The sequence below is a fragment of the Natrix helvetica genome (genome assembly GCF_964273705.1).
Source record: "Natrix helvetica genome assembly, chromosome: 4".
NCBI classification, from domain to species: domain Eukaryota; kingdom Metazoa; phylum Chordata; class Lepidosauria; order Squamata; family Natricidae; genus Natrix; species Natrix helvetica.
This window is the reverse complement of record NC_138550.1, coordinates 49,959,588-49,978,753: the sequence shown is the minus strand read 5'-3', so window position 1 is coordinate 49,978,753 and position 19,166 is coordinate 49,959,588.

Genomic DNA, 19,166 nt, shown 5'->3' with positions numbered 1-19,166 from the left:
GGCATCCAGGAGGACGCCCAAATTGCGCGCCCGCTCCACGGGGGCAAGATGAATGCCCCCAATGGCCAATGATGGGATTAATTGGCTGAACCGGGGGGCTGGTACCCACAGCCACTCCGTCTTGGAAGGGTTGAGCTTGAGTCGGTTGTCATCCATCCAGATCCGTACGGCTTCCACACACTGGGACATCACTTCGATGGCCTCGTTGGGGTGGTTCGGGGTGGAAAAGTACAGCTGAGTATCATCAGCGTACAGATGGTATCCCACCCCGAAACCACGGATGATCTCACCCAGCGGCTTCATATATGTGTTGAACAGGAGTGGCGAGAGGACCGACCCCTGTGGCACCCCACAAGTAAGGGGGCGTAGGGTCGACCTCTCTTCTCCTGTCAACACACGCTGCGTCCGGTCAGAAAGGAAGGAGCCGAACCACCGCAAGACGGTGCCCCGGACCCCCAACCCCTCCAGCCGGCGCAGCAGGATACCATAGTAAATATGTTTACTATGTGCATACATAAATTTAATTTATATTTTTTCTTTACAAATAAAACTGGAATTTCTTGTTAAGAACATAAGTAATCTAATAAACCTACTCTTAGGGTTTTCCTGCCACCTATATTTATGAAGGATCTATTCTAAACAATTACTTTTATCAATCACAGTTTTATTTCCTTTTTGAAGCAGTGAATCACATTTTGTATAAATCAGTTCTAATCTAGAAACTCTCAATGCCCAATTCCAAATCCTACAATATGGTAATCTTATAACACCATCTTGAATTTTTATTTAAAAGGAAAAAAGTTTCCAGAAGTCTTATCTTGTATTCTAGCCATTATCCAAAACCAGACACATAAACTAACTATAATTTGAATATGAAGTATAGTACATACAAAGTCATTTACATACATAGATACATACAGAGATACATACATACACACACTTCTCTCTCCCTCTCTCCCTCTCTCTCCCTCCCTCTCTCTCTCTCTCTCTCTCTCTCTCTCTCTCTCTCTCTCTCTGCATACGACTGCATTAGAGCTTATTTCAGGGGGTGTCTTATTTTTTTTCTATGTAGTGGAGGCCCACTATTCTGCTTGCTCACAGTGAAGCAGGAGGCTACATGGCATGCCAGTGCCACCACTGACAGTCAGGGGGATGGAGTTGCCTCCATCTAACTTACACTGACTGCACCGACTTACCTCAAAGCTCCCGCAGCCAGGTCAGATATGCCCCACCACCTGCCTCATCTCATGGCCATGGCACCAGGAGCTATGTCAAGCAGGACCCTGCATAGTGGCCGGCCCACTTCTTCTGCTTGCTCATGGCTGCAACAGAGTAGGAGGATGAGCCACGCACCAGTGCTGCACCCATGAGACAAGGCGGGTGGTGTTACTCCATGCAACCCGCACTGGCTTACCTCAGAGCCCCCTCCCCCCAGCCAGACCATCCACACCCTGACATCTGTCTTGCTGCATTGCCATGGCACCAACGCACCACTTGGGCTCCTTCTCTGTTGCAGCCATGAGCAAGCAGAAGTGGGCCAATGGCCACATGGGCTTCTGCTGTATACGGGTGTTGGGGCTGCCACCACAAAGCATGTGTTAGGGCATGGATGGGCTGGCTGAAAGGGCCCTGAGGTAAACCAGTGTAGAGTGCATGGGGCAGCTCCACCACCCCAACTCATGGCCGTAGCACCGTGAGCAACCACACAGAATGGGTGGGTGGCTACTGCATGGGCTCTTAAGTTGGGCTTATTTTGAGGGTAGGGCTTATATTCGGTGCATATGGAAAAACATGCTAGGGCTTATTTTTGGGTTAGGGCTTATTTTTAGGGGAACAGGGTATTAGATTAGTGCAAATCCCTTTTCTTTGATAGTGAAATAAGCCTTATAAAATTCAAATTGTCTTTACATTTTAATGTAATTTATCTGAAAATCTATTTTCTACAGATTTGTACATTTGTTATGTTTCCATGCTTTCTTTCTCTCAAGAGTTCATAACAGTTTTTACAGCTATCATGTGAGGTAATTTAAATAAAAGGAAGGTCAATTATAAAGCTCACAATGAACCTGAACCATTAACCAGTCGTTAGAGTTTCTATTATCTTGTAACTACTTAAAATTGCTTTTTAGAACTTAATAACTTTCCCTGCACGGCTCTGCTCCTAAAGATCCAAAGCAAGACACTTTTTCAGCAGTAAACCCTCTGGAAAAGAAGATTCTTATTCTTAGAATTGCAGAATATAGTATTGTAGAAGGTCACACATTTTAATTGCACCTAGGATGCCACTTTTTATTTCTCCCTTATTGCAACACAAGAACATCACAAATGTCATTGAAATCTCTTGAATCAAATCATTGAAATGTTCCTGCTCTACTACTTGGCAAATTTTGTTCATAATCAACATAGTCCATCAAGTAATTATTTCTTTTCTTTGACTCCCTCAGAATATTGTTGTTGTTTTTAGTATATCCACGCTTGTTTCTTTATCTTTTGTATCAGGCTACCTGTCTTTTGCTATATTTTCATATTTTGAAATAGGTTTTCGATTGTCTTTTTTGAAGGCATTCAAGAAAACAGTTTTTTTCCTGGATCACAAAGCATAATGCCTTAAGAGGGTGATATCCTTTTCATGGAAATCTCATTTTCTTTAAAACAAAACAAACAAACAAAACCTGTAGGTTCATACCAGTGGTGGGTTTCAAAATTATTTAGAACCTCTTCTGTAGATGTGGCCTGCTTTGTGGGAGTGGCTTGCCGGCCATGTGACTAGGTGGGAGTGGCTTGCCAGCCATGTGACTGAGTGGGAGCGGCTTGGCAGTCATGTGACTGGGTGGGCATGGCCAACTTGTAAAATGTGGTGAAACTCACTTAACAACGCTCTTGCTTAGCAACCAAAATGTTGCTTCAGGAACTCTGGCATTTGAAGCACGCAAGTCTTAAAGCTGTCAAATTACAAGACTCTTGCACCCCTAACCCTTTAGAAGAAAAAACCCCAGGGGTGTTCAAACTTGACAGCTTTAAGACTTTAAGGTTTAGATAGGACTCTTAGAGGTGGGCGGGGTGATTGGTGAGCCAGCCAATCAGTGAGCAGCAGGCAGGGCAAGCGTGGTGCAGACGGGGGAGGGAGAGGGAGCTGGAACTGGTTCTAAACGGCACAGTAGATTTGTGGAACCTCTTCTATAGAAGAGGTTAGAATTGGCAGGAACCCACCCCTGGTTCATACCCATGCTTTTATTTATATATATTGGAGTCCAATATATATCTAAACTGGGGATTCATCTTACCTATCTCTGGGACTGTATTTTATCTTTTCCGAAAGATTTATTTTATCATTTCATGTGGTAGCAGAATTTTAAAAATGTTATTGTGGCTTTTACAAACTATACAAACTTGTTTCTCTCTGAGGTCAAAGTTGCGTCAAGCATTTCTGAATGGGATGAATTTGTGAATTAGGCTTGAATAAAATATTAAGTTTTATTCAAATCCAGTACAGAGTATCTGTCCAAAAGCCCTGCAATAAAAAGTTAAAAGTCTGAAGGCTACATAGTTGGCTGGATGAGCATAACATGAACACAGATCTCACTACTAAAATGGCATCAAATTGACTTTTAAAGCAAGATTTTATATTTGGAAACCATCAAGTTCATATCATCTGAACATTTTCTAAAGTTCAGTAAGTAATGTTGAATTTAATAGCATTGCCCTTAAGAGAGATTTATGCTAGTAATAATGCAGATTTAAAGGCCCATTAAAGCATTACACTTTAATGACTGGTTAAGACATTTAATTAGCACATCTAGCAACAACTAAGAAACTATTGCTATCCATTTTTGAGGATGGTTCTATTTCACATTATCCTATAAGTAAGAGTGACTGGTCCAAGATCATCCAGCTGGCTTGGTGCCTAAGGCAGAACTAGAACTCAGTCTCCCTGTTTCTAACTTGATGAATTAACCACTAAACCAAACTGGCTGTGTCTTATCTACAGTATATATTATAATGTGCTCATATATACAACAATCAGAATGCAAGTCCTGATTTTCCTGTTACGCTCTATGAAAGTGAATGCTGAACTTGAACTGAAAGTTATTCAATCCAAACATTAATTTATTAAAATAAAGGGATAAGGTTCTACAAATTTCAGCAATTGAAATAGGTCAAAACATACATCATTATACCTCCAATATTCATTAAGGTATCCCCCCCCATTTTCTTTTTTATTGCATTTCTGTGACTCAGTGAATTGATTGGTTTTTCTTCGTGATCACAGAGTAGAGTTAGCAGACTGTTTATAAAGCCATCTTCTGAATCCTTATCAGTCTGTGGCTGACCATTACACCAGGGAAACAAAAACAGTAATTACTGTTCAAGAATTCAACTGTTCAATACCAGCAAGAGAAAATCAGCTGAGCACAAATTGGTCATACAAACTAATTTTCCTTTCAGCACTTTGAAGAAATAGTCTTTTCATCCTCTCCTTTTGTTCCATCTCTTTCTTCTACATGTCTTGATTTTCTAGCTTTGGATTACAAAGAATTTCATCCAGGGTAACATTCAGCGCTGCAGTAACATATCTGTTTTAGGGTAGAAGGTTGTAACAACAGAACTTGTTCTCCAAAATTGTATACACTACCATTAAAATATAAGTTACTTTTACAATACTTCCAATATTACTATGATGTGTCACATGCTTAAAATGCTTTAAGACATTTAGGGTATTTCATAAATCTTTCCAAAATTTTACTTGTTTTAAGCTATACTTTAAACAACACATTTCCACCTCTGAAAGATGCCAGATTTAGATTTCAGTTGCTTACACCTGCTTCAGGAGTTGTTTTAACTTCATTGAGTTTAGGGAACTTTAAATTTAGCAACAAGTGCAATATCAACCAACATCTGCTTAAGTTATCCATTGTTAAAATTTGAGTAATATTAAAATTCAACCTCTTTTTTCTGAAGTTACAGTCTAATGATTGACACAAGTTAGATATTAGGACAATAGCAATAGAAATTAGAGTTATATACCACTTCACAGTGCTTTACAGCTCTCTCTAAGTGGTTTACAATTTTCAATTCTCATTTTACTGACCTCAGAAGGATGGCTGAGTCAACCATGAGCTGGTCAGATGGCTGGTCAACCGTGAGCTGGTCAGAAGCGTGAGCTGGCAGTCAACAGTCAGCAGAATTAGCCTGCAATACTCCATTCTAATCATTGCACCATTACGGCTCTTATAACTCACTGAAGAACTCTAGAAATGTTACAAATATTAGATGGTACCTACATTTTGGCAAGTGATTTCTCTATTGCAAGAGTACCATTTAAACAACAACATCGGATTATTAGGATTTAGTTTCAAGGTTTTTTTCTCTCATGAAATATATTTGTTTCCATCAGAGTTCTAATTTTATTGTTTGGGGAAATCCACATGATCACCTTCTGTTTTGCAATTAATTACCTAAGTATTGTGCTAGCTTGCACCTAAGTTACTGAAAGGAAAATAGATTTTATTTGTATAGGAACTCTTTACCATGAATTTTCTAGTCTATTTTTCCTATTTGACGGGAATAAACCCTTTGTATTTATTTTATATTTTCCTGAAATTATAATATGTTTATCCTTTCGATATTTTCATTTGCTTAAATTAACATAGAACTCATATCTCAAAGTAAAATATTTTACTACACATATTTCTACACTTTCTCAAAATAAACAAACTGTGAAGATTTATGTGCATATTCAGTGTTTTCTTTTTCACATTAAAACTACATTCTAGATCTAAAGGAACATATTTCTTTCCAGATTTTGGTGCTGCAAGATACTTATTGTACTTCCAAAGGTATTGGCTGAATTAAGATAAGTTGAGATAATTGCTGCTGCTTTTTAAAAGTATTTTTATTTATTTGCATATTCGTATATTTGCTTTAATTTATCAAAAAGCAAGCAAACAAAGGACATTCAATAATGAATGGCAGAATATTATGAAATGGCTAATGTGATATTTCAAATTTGAATTTGAATATTATTCTATCAGATGCAATTAAATAAAAAAGCAATTAGGAAATCAAAGGCATTTTATTCTAAATTATGCAGCTTTCAGTCTGTGCAGATATACTGACAAAGATGTTTTCCATTCAAAGCATAATACATTAATAACGGCTAGACTTTGATCAAGAAAGGCAGCAGTGTGTGATCTCACTAATTGAATAAAATAAAAACATATTGAAATGAATAAAATTCAATAAACTGTCAGTATTTGTTATTTGATATGTCACAGCATCACATATTTCATTCATTTGTACTGCACTAAACAAAAGACAATGGATTCATTTTACAATATAACTATTCTTCCACTCAGTAAACACTGAGGATATTTGCTTGTTCTTGATATTTAGCTTCTGTTAATGAATATTAAAATCACATTTTCTAGTTTCTTGCAACTGCAATACTATTGGCTGATGTTTAGCTTGAGATCCACCAAGGCAATAATGTCTTTGGAGTCACTGCTGTGCAGAATGAGCTTATGTACTTATACTTTTTTTAAAAAAAATCATATCTAATTTTGCTTTTCTCCCTGTTGAAATTCAGATGACTGGTTCTGCCTATTCTGTCTGGTCAAGATCTTCCTGAATCTTAATAGCATACTCTATCATTTAAGGAGTTGTAGTGCTACTTCAATGCCTTCTTTGGTGTTTTATTTCTTTTGTGAATAAAATCTGAAGATCACATCTTAATTTGCAAAATGTAAGGACCATTTTATTGTTTATGCCACATTTTTGGCCCTTAATAATTGAGTTACATATTACATATCTAAGAATTAGCCTTGGCATTTCAAGGTCTAAATAGCTTTATGTTTTACTAATTCTGCATAAGAAGACACTGATGGAAAGCTCATTATGATATTTAAGTTAAAAAGGTAAAGGTTCCCCCCGCACATATGTGCTAGTCGTTCCTGACTCTAGGGGGCACTGCTCATCTCCATTTCAAAACTGAAGAGCCAGCGCTGTCCGAAGACGTCTCCGTGGTCATGGGGCTAGCATGACTAAATGCCGAAGGCGCACAGAATGCTGCTATTTTCCCACCAAAGGTGGTTCCTATTTTTCTTCTTGCATTTTTACATGCTTTCGAACTGCTAAGTTGACAGAAGCATAACATGCATTAAATTACTTTTTTTAAAATAAAAAAGTCCTTGTTTAAAAATAATGAATGGGTTGCTTTGTACATTTGACCTTTGTGTTTCAATGTATCTTTTAGAATCTAAGTTTTAGTGAAAATTATAAAATAATTATAGCCATCTAAATTATTTCATTTGCACTGCTTTTTTTTACTTTAAGAAAGCAAATAACAATGGTTCACAAATAAAAACAATATAGTAGAAATATAAGACATTGATAAATATTTCTTGACAAAAATATTTCCATCCAAAGTTAGCTGTTCTGAAACTAAGATAATGATAACTACATCAGTATTCAGCACTCATATATAATGTTTATTTTAGTTTATTATTACATTTTTATACTAGTAGTAAGTTTAATAATAAATTAAAATAAACATATGTGAGTGCTGAATACTGATGTAGTTCTTCATTATACCACATCAGTATTCATTATACTACATCAGTAGTCAGTGCTCACATATAATGTTTATATTAATTTATTATTAAATTTACAGTATATACTTATATATTAATTTAATAATAAATTAAAATAAACACAAGAGGATTATAAAGCAAATACAGCAGAGAGACTACCTGAAGTTAAATTAATACATTATCCTTTCCTTTCTATCTACCATAACAACCATAATTTGGGCAGTAGAAAAAATCTCTAACACCATGACTGACAGTAACACAATATGTAAGGTGGAAGAAGCTTTAAATTTCTATTTTGTACCAATTTCAAAGGTACAAAGACCTTGGAGCATGCTTTATTCTGCCCGGCTGGAGAGGGGGTTTGTTGCTCGTGAGCTTGGTCACTTCATGGCTGCTTCGCCCTTGAGGCTGTGCCCGGCTCTTCAGGAGCCAGTTCGCAAGGGAGCAGCCACCCGGCAACCCCAAAACAATATGGGAGGAAGCTCACTACTCCCCCTTTCTGTATTTCGGCTCATTACAGAAGACGATGCAGGCAGAAAACCCTATTTTTATTTTTAATGTTGCCTTTTTATATTTGTGTTGTATTTGTACTGATAAATAAATAAAGGGAGAAATAAAAATATGGTTTTCTGCCTGCATGGTCTTCTGTAATGAGCCAAAGGACAGAAAGAGGGAGTAGTGAGCTTCCTCCCATATTTGGGCATACCAGGGGTTGTAACACAAATACATACCTATTTCCCTGGCTCAACTGATAAGGAGGAGAGCCTGTGGCTTAGTGGCTAAGACTCCTGCCTAATATATAATACAGCCCGGGTTCTAATCCCAGTAAGGGTATGGCTAGCTGATGAGAGCTAATTAGCTCGAAATAGATCTATCCTAGTCTCCCTTTATTTATTTATCAGTACAATTACAACACAAATATAAAAAGGCAACAGTAAAAATAAAAATATGGTTTTCTGCCTGCATGGTCTTTGTGATAAGCCGAAGGACAGAAAGAGGGAGTAGTGACCTTCCTCCCATATTTAGTCATACCAGGGGTTGTAACATAAATACATATACATACATACATACATACATACATACATACATACATACATACATACATACATATATACATACATATATATTATGGGAGCAATGCAAATTCTGGCTTAAAAATGTACAGCAATTGCTCTGTAAACCAAATACAATCTATCACATATAAAAAAAGGTTAGTGTTTATCCTTTAAGGATCCTTCAAATATAGACTATATTTAACTATCTAATTATTCTAATGCCCCAAAAGGGGCTTTCACACTGTACAGGAAAATATAAGGTACACCTTCTTCTTAGGAAAGTAAAGTACTCAATGCTACAAAATATTTGGAATAACTATAGGGAATTTTCATACATGCTTTAATGAAATCCTTGCCAAAAAAGTGTATGTACATTTTTTATTGTTTCTATAATTTGTATTACTAAACTTCTGCCAAGATTTTTCAACCATTGTGTTCAAAGATGTTCCATTTAATAGCTAAAAGAATAAAGGGATGAATTAAGGAAAGCAAAATAATTTGAGCTTAAACAGAGATTTCCTGGTCAATCAAAAGCAAATCAAATATTATCTGGTTGCTTAAAACATTATTTTAAAATCAAATAAACAATAAAATATTTATCTTAATCTTTATCAGTGTTTCTAACCAACTCTAAGCTAGCATGGGGAATTTGGGTAGTTGAAATGCACACATTGTAACATTGTTGAGAATGTTATAAAAAGCATTGGCTAAACCAAAAAGCATCATTTGCCACATCCAGGTCCTCAGAACCTCTAAACATAGTCACAGATTAGCAACTTTGACTATTGTTAATTTGTTAAGAGTTTTCCATGAAAAATATTTTTTATTTTTTATTTTATTTTATTTTATTTTATTTTATTTTACTTTATGTTATTATTATTTTATTTTATATTTGTTCATATCTAGTAGCTTTAATATTGCTATTTTATAAGATTTAATATATATTTTGCGAACGTGTCAGATTTAATTTTTCACTAGAGAACAATGCTCCAATGGTCATCATTTCAGAGACATTTTTTTTACAAGAAACAAAATAGGAATGGGGGGACAAAAAAGCAGCGAGAAGAATAGTAACTTCTGACTTCCAACTGGCTTCCTCATAGTTTTTATTTTTTTTTAGAAGCTACCAGGGAGCATCAAAACCCCAGAAGGGATTATGAGACTGGCTGGGAAACTGTAATGGCATGTTGAAAATGACGATCACGTGACCACAAGAGCAGCTCAGCCGTGTAGCAACAGACAGTAGGACCGAACAGCCACAGGATCTCCAAATTTCATTCCCTCAGGAGATACGGGTCTTGAATTTTTACACATTTTGCAAATTAGCTTATCATTGGTTCAAAAATAATTGCCACATGATGCACTGTTTCTTCCAGTTAAAGGTCATGACAATAAGAGTTTTAGTGGTGTATAGATATGGTAAATATCAATAATTATAATACATACAAACAAAAGCTTTTTGGGGGTGTTTCATCATTTTTAACCACAGGAAGGAATCCTGAGAACAAAAAGTTTAAGTAACACTGATTGATATATTGCAACCAATAAAATATGTTTTAAAAATGAATACATGCTGTACACTATGTCACCCTCTAGTAATTTCAAAATATTTTGAATTCCTTCACTCTTTTCTGTTTTGCTTTTGAATTTCTGTTTTCATAACTTTAAATTTAATTGTTCTGCCTCTCTACAGAGAACCTGCTAAGGTCTGTACAAATATCTGCAAAAGATAGTAAATGGAACCAGTTTTTTTTTACTAGCTTCTTTAAGGATTATAGCAGTGGAATGCAATTATTTTCCACTGACCAAAGAATGAACATTTCTTTTATCCAATAGAAATATCCTCTTTCATAAATGTGGAACTTTGGGAAATACACATGGAGTGGTGAGGAGCAAGTGCATTGCCTCCTAGCCATCCAGATTTGTCAAATCATTCCTAGTGATCCCTAGGTGTGTGCTTTTGAGTGAGCTTTTATAGTTGTTATTATTATTGTTATTGTTATTGTTGTTGTTATTATTATTATTATTATTATTATTATTATTATTATTATTATTATTATTCCCAGTGACTGGAATAGTTCCTATCGATTTTTTTAGAATGATTTTCCACAAGTAGTTTGCCACAGCGTCCTTCCTAGGTTTGAAGAGAGAAACTGGTTCAATGTTGTCCTACTGGGTTTAATTTGCCCAGGTGGGGCTAGAATTTACAATCTCATGGTTTCTAGCCTGCTGTTTAACCAATGCACTTTTCTTAGTGGTTTATTTATAGTACATCATGTGCATTGCAAATCCCAAGTCATTGCTGTAATGAAGCATATTAATGCGCACAGATAATTGTTTTGTATAGCAATGATAAAGTCTTTGAGCTGACTTTAAACTAGGAGTTTAGAACACTGTATATATAAGTCTTTGTTCAAATTCAAGATACAGAAATTTATACTTATATTAAATTGTGCTATTGTTCCACTAAAATTAATTTAGATTGGGAGGCATCTTCTCCTTAATTATAGTACAAAAACTGTTAAAGTGTTTAAGAATTGTATAGTATGACCATTATTAGGAAAGAAATTTGGAAGGAAATCTGTTCTCCTTGAAAATAGCCTTGATGATAATTCTGTGCATGAAAATGAGTGCAGATATTAGCAAACAAGTTGCATGAAGTTCATGTGAAATCAGGAAATTCCAGTCAATTAACCCTTTAGACACTAAGAAAGTAGAGAAAATAGATCTATAGACATAAGCTTTAGCAAATTGAAAAATACTGTTGTTCTTACAGATTTAAGTTTCAGAGCAGAGATTTTCCCACCTTCCTTTCTGCTCCCAGCAAGTGCTCCCTACAAGTGAAAAAACAACACCAATTACTCTCCAGAATGTGTGATCAAGTGAGGTGGCAAAATCTCAACACTCCATCTTATAGCAACAAATCAAGTTGTTCGTTTTTTTTGCCACAGGACAAAAAAACATGTGGAGGGGGAGGGGGAGAAACAACAACATCCTCCCACTACTATCAGATTAATTCTTTGTATTCAAGGAAGAGAACATGTACATTTTAGAAATATTATGATACAAAAACTTGTGAATTATATGGTATGTTTGGATATACAGAAATAACCACTTATTTCAAGCAGAGTAATCTATTGGTGTATTAAAGCCATAAAAGGATGTGGTGCAAGGATGGGATCCTGCCAGTTCTAACCTCTTCTATAGAAGAGGTTCCACAAATCTACCGTGCCATTTAGAACCGGTTCCAGCTCCCTCCCCCCACCCGTCCAGACCACTTGCTCCTGCCCGCCACTCACTGATTGGCTGGCTCACCAATCACCCCACCGACCTCTAAGAGTCCTATATAAACGTTAAAGTCTTAAAGCTGTCAAGTTTGAACACCCCTGGTTTTTTTTAAAGGGTTAGGGGTACAAAGGTCTTGTAACTTGACAGCTTTAAGACTTGCACACTTCCATGCCAGAGTTCCTGAGCCAACATGACTGGAGGAGGAATTCTGGGAGTTGAAGTCCACAAGTCTTAAACCTGTCAAATTTGAATACCCCTGGATTTTTTTTCTAAAGGGTTAGGGGTGCAAGGGTTTTGTAACTTGACAGCTTTAAGACTTGCGTGCTTCAAATGCCAGAGTTTCTGAGCCAACATTTTGGTTGCTAAGCAAGACGTTGTTAAATGAGTTTCACCACATTTTATAAGTTGGCCATGCCCATCCAGTCACATGACTGCCACACCACTCCTACTCGGTCACATGGCTGGCAGCCACTCCCACCCAGTCACATAGCTGGCAAGCCACTACCATGAAACAGACCACACCTATAGAAGAGGTTCTAAAAAAATTTGAAACCCACCACTGATGTTGTGTCACATCCAGAATGGATAACACTGATGATGATGGTGTTTTGGTCTTCCATTTTTAAGAATGTTCAACATTTTTTATTCTTATAACTTTATGGTGCATACTCTTACTTGAGCAATTGAAATGGCAGATTTTACTAGATTTATTGTCTTAATATTAAGAATTAAGGAAAATGAAACACAGAGCTGAGAAGCGATAGGCAGTTCATGAACCAATTAATGTTCTAAGAGGTGATATGAGAAACTGGAAACTGAGGGCTGAACCAATAGACTGAACTTAATTCTGCTGCTGGTGGAGTCTTGTTTTACCTATTCTCTTGCTCTATTGCTAGAAGTGCAGAAAAGCTCTATCTCTTGCCAGCCACCAGAAAGGAGAACCCCTGGCTTATTCTCTTGTCCTCGGTGGCATGTTTATTTATATTTTTTTTTCTAACTTCCACTTGTTCACATGGGTTGGATATGGACAGCCAAAGACGCCACTATGGTCCAAGGACTGCAAAATGCCAAGGTCTTTCATGAGCTTTGTGTTACCCTGCCCTCTTGTAGATTAACCATATACAAATGTATATAACTCTTGACCTTTGAAATCACATGTGAATGCCATACATGCATGTTGTATAAAAACTACTGCTATACAGTACTCCATAAATGTGTTAAATCAAACTTTGTCTTCATTTTCTTTTTTTACCAAAATGAAATTCAAAACCAAAGTAATCTTTCAGTGGACTTCCTGGGGCATTAATCAACTTCTCTGATGATAAAAAAAAATCCTATGGCAACAAGCTTGACAACTATTCTGCTTTTTAAACACTCACAGCATTCCAGATATTAAATCTGAGAGAGTTTGTCCCTATCCATTAACTATATTCAAATTAATTCTACCCACGTGGTTTTGTTTTCCTTTATGCAGACTTTTTCCTCAGAAGAAATATGAAAGTTAATCAGTGTATATTGGTTTCCCACAGTTACTTAATCAAGAGGAAAAAATGCTCTTAACTTGTTGGAATTTGACAAGCCAGAAACTGCCTTTTTTTCCCATTATGTTTTAAATTCACTCTGCTGAAAAGAACGGCTATCTTGTACGAGAGCTTGTTTGTTGAAATTTATCCATTTTGATACATGATTTCCTTTTAATTGCTTCTTGATTTTGCTGCATTTGCTTCAACAAGTTTCCCATTACATCATTTCAAAAGGGATATTTTTTTGAAAATAAAACCCTTCTTATGTTAGTTATTTTCACTTTTGTGCATCTCCTAACATCCTTTCAAAGGGAATTAGACAAGAGGCAAAAGGCAGCCATTTTAGAAGAGATACTTTGTGTGATGGTGCCACATCTATATGCTGCTTGAGAAGGCTGGTCAAGATGTCCCACTATCAAAAACTCTTATTGCCATTAATATTTTGCAGTGCAGTTTAGACTTGTCATTAGTCCCCATGTCAGGGTTCCAAAAATCACCCCCAACAAAATAAAACTCTGAGGCTTGTGTTTCCTCAAAGTTCCACTTTATTAGAGATGTCACGTTGGCACATCTGGAAAAACTCAAATCTGAAAAGTTCCAGGTTTTCCCACCTGGTTGAAAGTTCACGATCCTGCCCCAACACCCACAAGTTCATCACATGGCCCAATCTTTCACTGCCACAAAGACAGATTCTTCCCATCCACATCCATCCAGGTGCAGAGACAAAAGCGACCTTGACTTTCTAAAAAGAATGTTATTATGGCTACACATCACCCAACTCCGTATAACCCCCCCTCCTATTTTCCCACAGTAGAAAGTGTGGCAGGCCTGAAACACAAAGAGAAAAGATGATTGGCGGGTCTGACACCCCACCCATCCCCCAATCTATACTGCACTGCACTAATTTGATACAAGATTCTGGCATCTTGTAAGTAGAATGGTGATCCAACGGCATGCAGGAAAGAAAATCAGTAAGAAGATGTTTTGGAAGTGCTTGACGTTCTTTTGGAAACCCACACATCTTTTTTTCTTGCCTGAGAAGCATAAGAGATAAGGAAAGAACTACTATGAGTCTTAATTAAACAATTAATCAGTGGAACAGCTTGCCTCCAGGAGTTGTGAATGCCCCAACACTGGAAGTCTTTAAGAAGATGTTGGATAGCCATTTGTCTGGAATGGTATAGGGTTTCCTGCCTAGGCAGGGGGTTGGACTAGAAGACCTCCAAGGTCCCTTCCAACTCTGCTATTGTATTGTATTGTATTGTATTAAACAGAAACAACACATTTAATATTTTGAGTTGAGAGTTGTTAGGAAAAAATACCATTGTATCAAAAAAGAAGAGAAGTGTCTTTCGTCATGGGATAACCTCACAAAAATGAGATGGCATAAGAGCAGGAGAATAATTAAATAGCTTTAGTGGGAGGGAGACCAAGGTTGATAATGATTGTTGTGTGTTATGATTACATGTGTGGCTGAGTGGTCACTGGATGCGTAAGCATTAAAGTCGATCTCTTACTTTCTATACTGAGCCTCAACTATTGATTTAGCATTATTGCCGAGTCCTTTGAGATTGTGCTGGACTACAAATTTCATAAAGAAATAAGAAGATAAGTAAATTGGTCTGCTGACTATGTTAAAAAAAATAAAAAAATGAGGAATGTATAAATTTTACATTTCAAACTTACTTAATCACTGACTTCAGTGGGATTATTTACTTCCAAGGAAATGTATCTAGGTCCACAGTTTTATTTATTGCATTTTATGTTAGTCTTCTCTAAATAGCTATCACCTTTTTGCTAGTTTCAGAATTCCCAGTTGAATGCATTCTTGCTGAAATATTAGAAATATTGAAAAAAAACTTGAGGACAATAGATTGACAAAAGTTGTTTTACAGTTTATGAAATTTGATTTATATTTGCTTACTTGTATTTCTTGAAAAGCTTCAAGAGTATCACATTAAAAAGGATGCTTTTTTTCATCCTTATGCCTTTCAGAACTTAATATAATTCCAAAATATTTGTAATATTAACTGCATATTTATCATAATATTATCTCTTATCTCTTTAATATTTTATTCTGCACTGATTTGCAGAATTTAAAATTATCATCCTGATGTAGTATTCTAATCTCTGTGAATTTGTTGCAGATAATGTGTAGGATTTCTTATATTTTTATAGACAACTTGCTTCTCGATGTATTTGTGTTTTACTGTTTCAATTTGCTCTTGATGCATAATATGTTGACCTTTTGTACTGTTTATGAAGAACACACTTAAGTCAAATGACTAACCTTATTCTGTCACCACAAGTGAATGAATAATTCTTGGTGACATTTATTAACTTAGCATGAGTGGAAAATTTCAAAACCTAAATGATAGATATTCATTCCTGAATATGTCCATTCTTTATTATTTATGGTGTGTCATGATCAGAATTATTTTGCATGCCTATTTTATTTTTCAAAAAGAAACTTTAAGGGAAGAACTGTAAGTAAATGCAAACTCCAATGAAATTTAAGCAGTATGTCCAAACTTTGCAATGACAAAAGTGATCATTCACAATATTATGACTCTAAGCTGCATCTATATCTTCTTATAATGCATGTACATACACACAAACACATATACAAACCTACATTCCTTACAATGTGTGCTGCCCTGCTCACTCACACACACACACAATTAACTTTGGTTTAGTGATTTTGTTAATATTCCCCAGCAATTCCCTTCACCAAAGCTCAGAACTGTCCCAATTAAGTCCAGCCACAAGTTGACCAAGGTTAGTCCATGGAGCAATGGCCCAATATTCCACAAAGCAATTGAAAGTTGCTCAAACAAAACAACTCCCCCAGACAACTTACCGTAAATCCACACACAACAGAGCACACGAGGCAAGAAAAGTCCAGTGTTTCCAAGGCACGAATCAATTCCAAACATGGTGTCAATCCAGAGTGAAGCAGGAAACATGACGACCAAAAATGCACAACTAGAGAACAACAACAGTCTAGCTAGCTTCTGGTGCAGTCCAACAATAGCTAGCTTCTGGTGGAGTCCATCAAAATGAGTGGGCCTTTCTCCAGTCTAGCTGACCTTTGCTGCTTCTGTCTTTTCTCTGCCCTACGTGTTCTCAGATAAGGTACAGAAGGCAGTTCCTCCTCCTCTTCACTGGTCGTCTGCCACTGCCTGCTTTTCCTAGCTGAAACCTACTCCAAATCTCTTTCAAATGGCTGTTTAGAGTAATCAATCAACTCAGTTCCTGACATGCCAGGAATGAGCTCATCCTCCCCTGAGCTGACATCTGAGAAGGAATCTGGGGAGCCATCCAAGGGAGACATCATAAAATATCCCATTTCTCATGCCAGTGTTTCCTTCAAAATCATATCATTGAAAGTTCTTTTCTGATGCTATATATTGTATTCATTTATTTCATAAATATCCTTCCTTCAGTGGTTCTGAATCAAGATAATTTCCTACATTTAATTGTATTATCTTCCTGAAGAAAGCAGCACAAACTACCATATTTTTGGAGTATAAGATGCACCAGAGTACAAGACGCACCAAGGTTTTGGAGAGGCAAATTAAAAAAAAGTTTTTGTACTCTGCAAACCTCCCAAAAATGGCCTGGTTTTCATGAAAATGGGCCCATTTTATTTTCAAAAAAGAGCATGAATAGCCCTTAGGAGACTTGTAGAGTGCTCCTGGTGGGGTGGGGTGGGGGAAATGAGCAAAAAATGGCCAGTTTTTTTCAAAAACTGGCCCATTTTTTGTCAAGACGAAGGGCATGGGTAGCCTTTAGGAGCCTTATAGAGTGCTCTTGGGTGCTGGGGGGGGCAAAATTGAGCAAAATATGGCCCATTTTTGAAGCTTCCTGTGGTGACGTCATTGTGCTTGGAGTTGAGGAATGGGAGCTCTCCTAACCTCTAACTCTAACTTCTTCATTTGGGCTCATTTTTGAGCACTGTGGATCCTGAAGGGACCAGGAGATTAAGGGGGAAACTCTGAAGACGCTGGGGTGATAAGGCAAATCCCCCAGCGGGTAGGAGAAACCCACTAAATGGACGAGGATCTATCCTGCCACTTGGTCAGGACTGGAGCGATGGCAACCTCATAAGGAGGAACCAGAGAGAGAAAGCAGTTGAAATTGAGACAACTGTTACTATTGTTGACAACCCAAAGAAGAGGAGGACAACGCGAAATTGGCAGAGAGGCTCTGGAAAGGAGATTTTTCAGATTTTTGCCGAAAAGTTGTGAGAGCAAAATCACTGAGCTGGAATTGACGGCATAAATAACTTGAACTAAAGTGGCCAGAGGGAGAACGAAAACCCGGCATGGACAACAGGAGTAGGACATAGTAACTGCTGAGAAGACTTGGAAAGCACAGAAAGGATTGTTTAACAGTCCGGTTGGTTGTTGACTTTTTTCTTCTTGCTCTTTTGGAACGATTAGAAGGCTTCGTTACCTCCCCCCAATTTTCCTGTGCCACTGGACTTGTTGTATTAACTGATTGACACTAACAGTGATACTGAAGAGAGGGTGACACCTAGTGGATCAAAAATTTGAACCGTGAAATCTGATGCAAGAAAACTAATGGTGACATAAGCTGAATTGAATACCAGAATTGAATACCTATGTAATTGATACAATTGAGAGACATCTATTTGTATAAGATAACAGTGTGATATGTAACCCTAGGTTATATAATAATTAAGGATCAAAAATAAAATAGAATAATACATAGGAATGTTTAGATATTGAAACGGGATATTAAGGAAGGTTAATTATTGCTAAATATTGAGATATATAATTATTGATATTGCTGATAAAATAGAAGTAAAGTAGAATGTATATGCAATTGTGGGCAAGAATAAATAGGGGGATAAGAATGGTAACTTCAGTAAAGTTAGTAAAAAAAACACACCCAATATGATTTCGGCAATCATTTTGACCCCCCTCCTCAAATCAAAGATCAATTGAGAGCGCATTGGGGCTGGAGAAAGGCAGAACGATGGCAGGAACAACGGGAGCAGCACCAACAATACAGAGTATGCAATTGATGCTCCAGATGATACAAGAGACACTGATGAAAAACCAAGAATTGACAGCTACAAATCATGAAGAGATAAGGAGGAATCATGAAGAAATGAAAAATGAAATGGGAGAATTGAAAGGAAATATCAAAATGACAAAATTGAAAGGATACAGAATGCCTTAGCAATCAACGAACAGAAAATCCAGAACATCGAAACAAAACAAAAAAAGAACAAACAGATCAGAAGATGGAAAAAATGGAGCTGGAATATAGACAAGTTAATAAAGAATTAGAATTATCAATAATTTGACTTGAAAATGAAAGAGATGCATTCTATTTAAGATCCCAAAACATACAGGAAGAGAAGGAGGAAGACCTAAAAGGAAAAATGATTGGAATCTTCACTGAAATTCTACAGAGAAAAGAACAACAGTTGAGAAGGGACATCGATGAAGCTTACCATGTACATACTAATTATGCCAGAAGACATAGGCTCCCGAGAGAAGTGCACATAAGTTTTGCCAAAAAAACAACTAGAGATGAAGTATACAAAAAAAAAACCAGAGAAGGGACGATTACATACCAGGGAAAAGAGTTGATCACATATTAAACAGATTCCACGGAAAATTGGTGAACGACGTAGACAATACCAATTTTTAACAAATCAGTTAAAGAAAAATAGA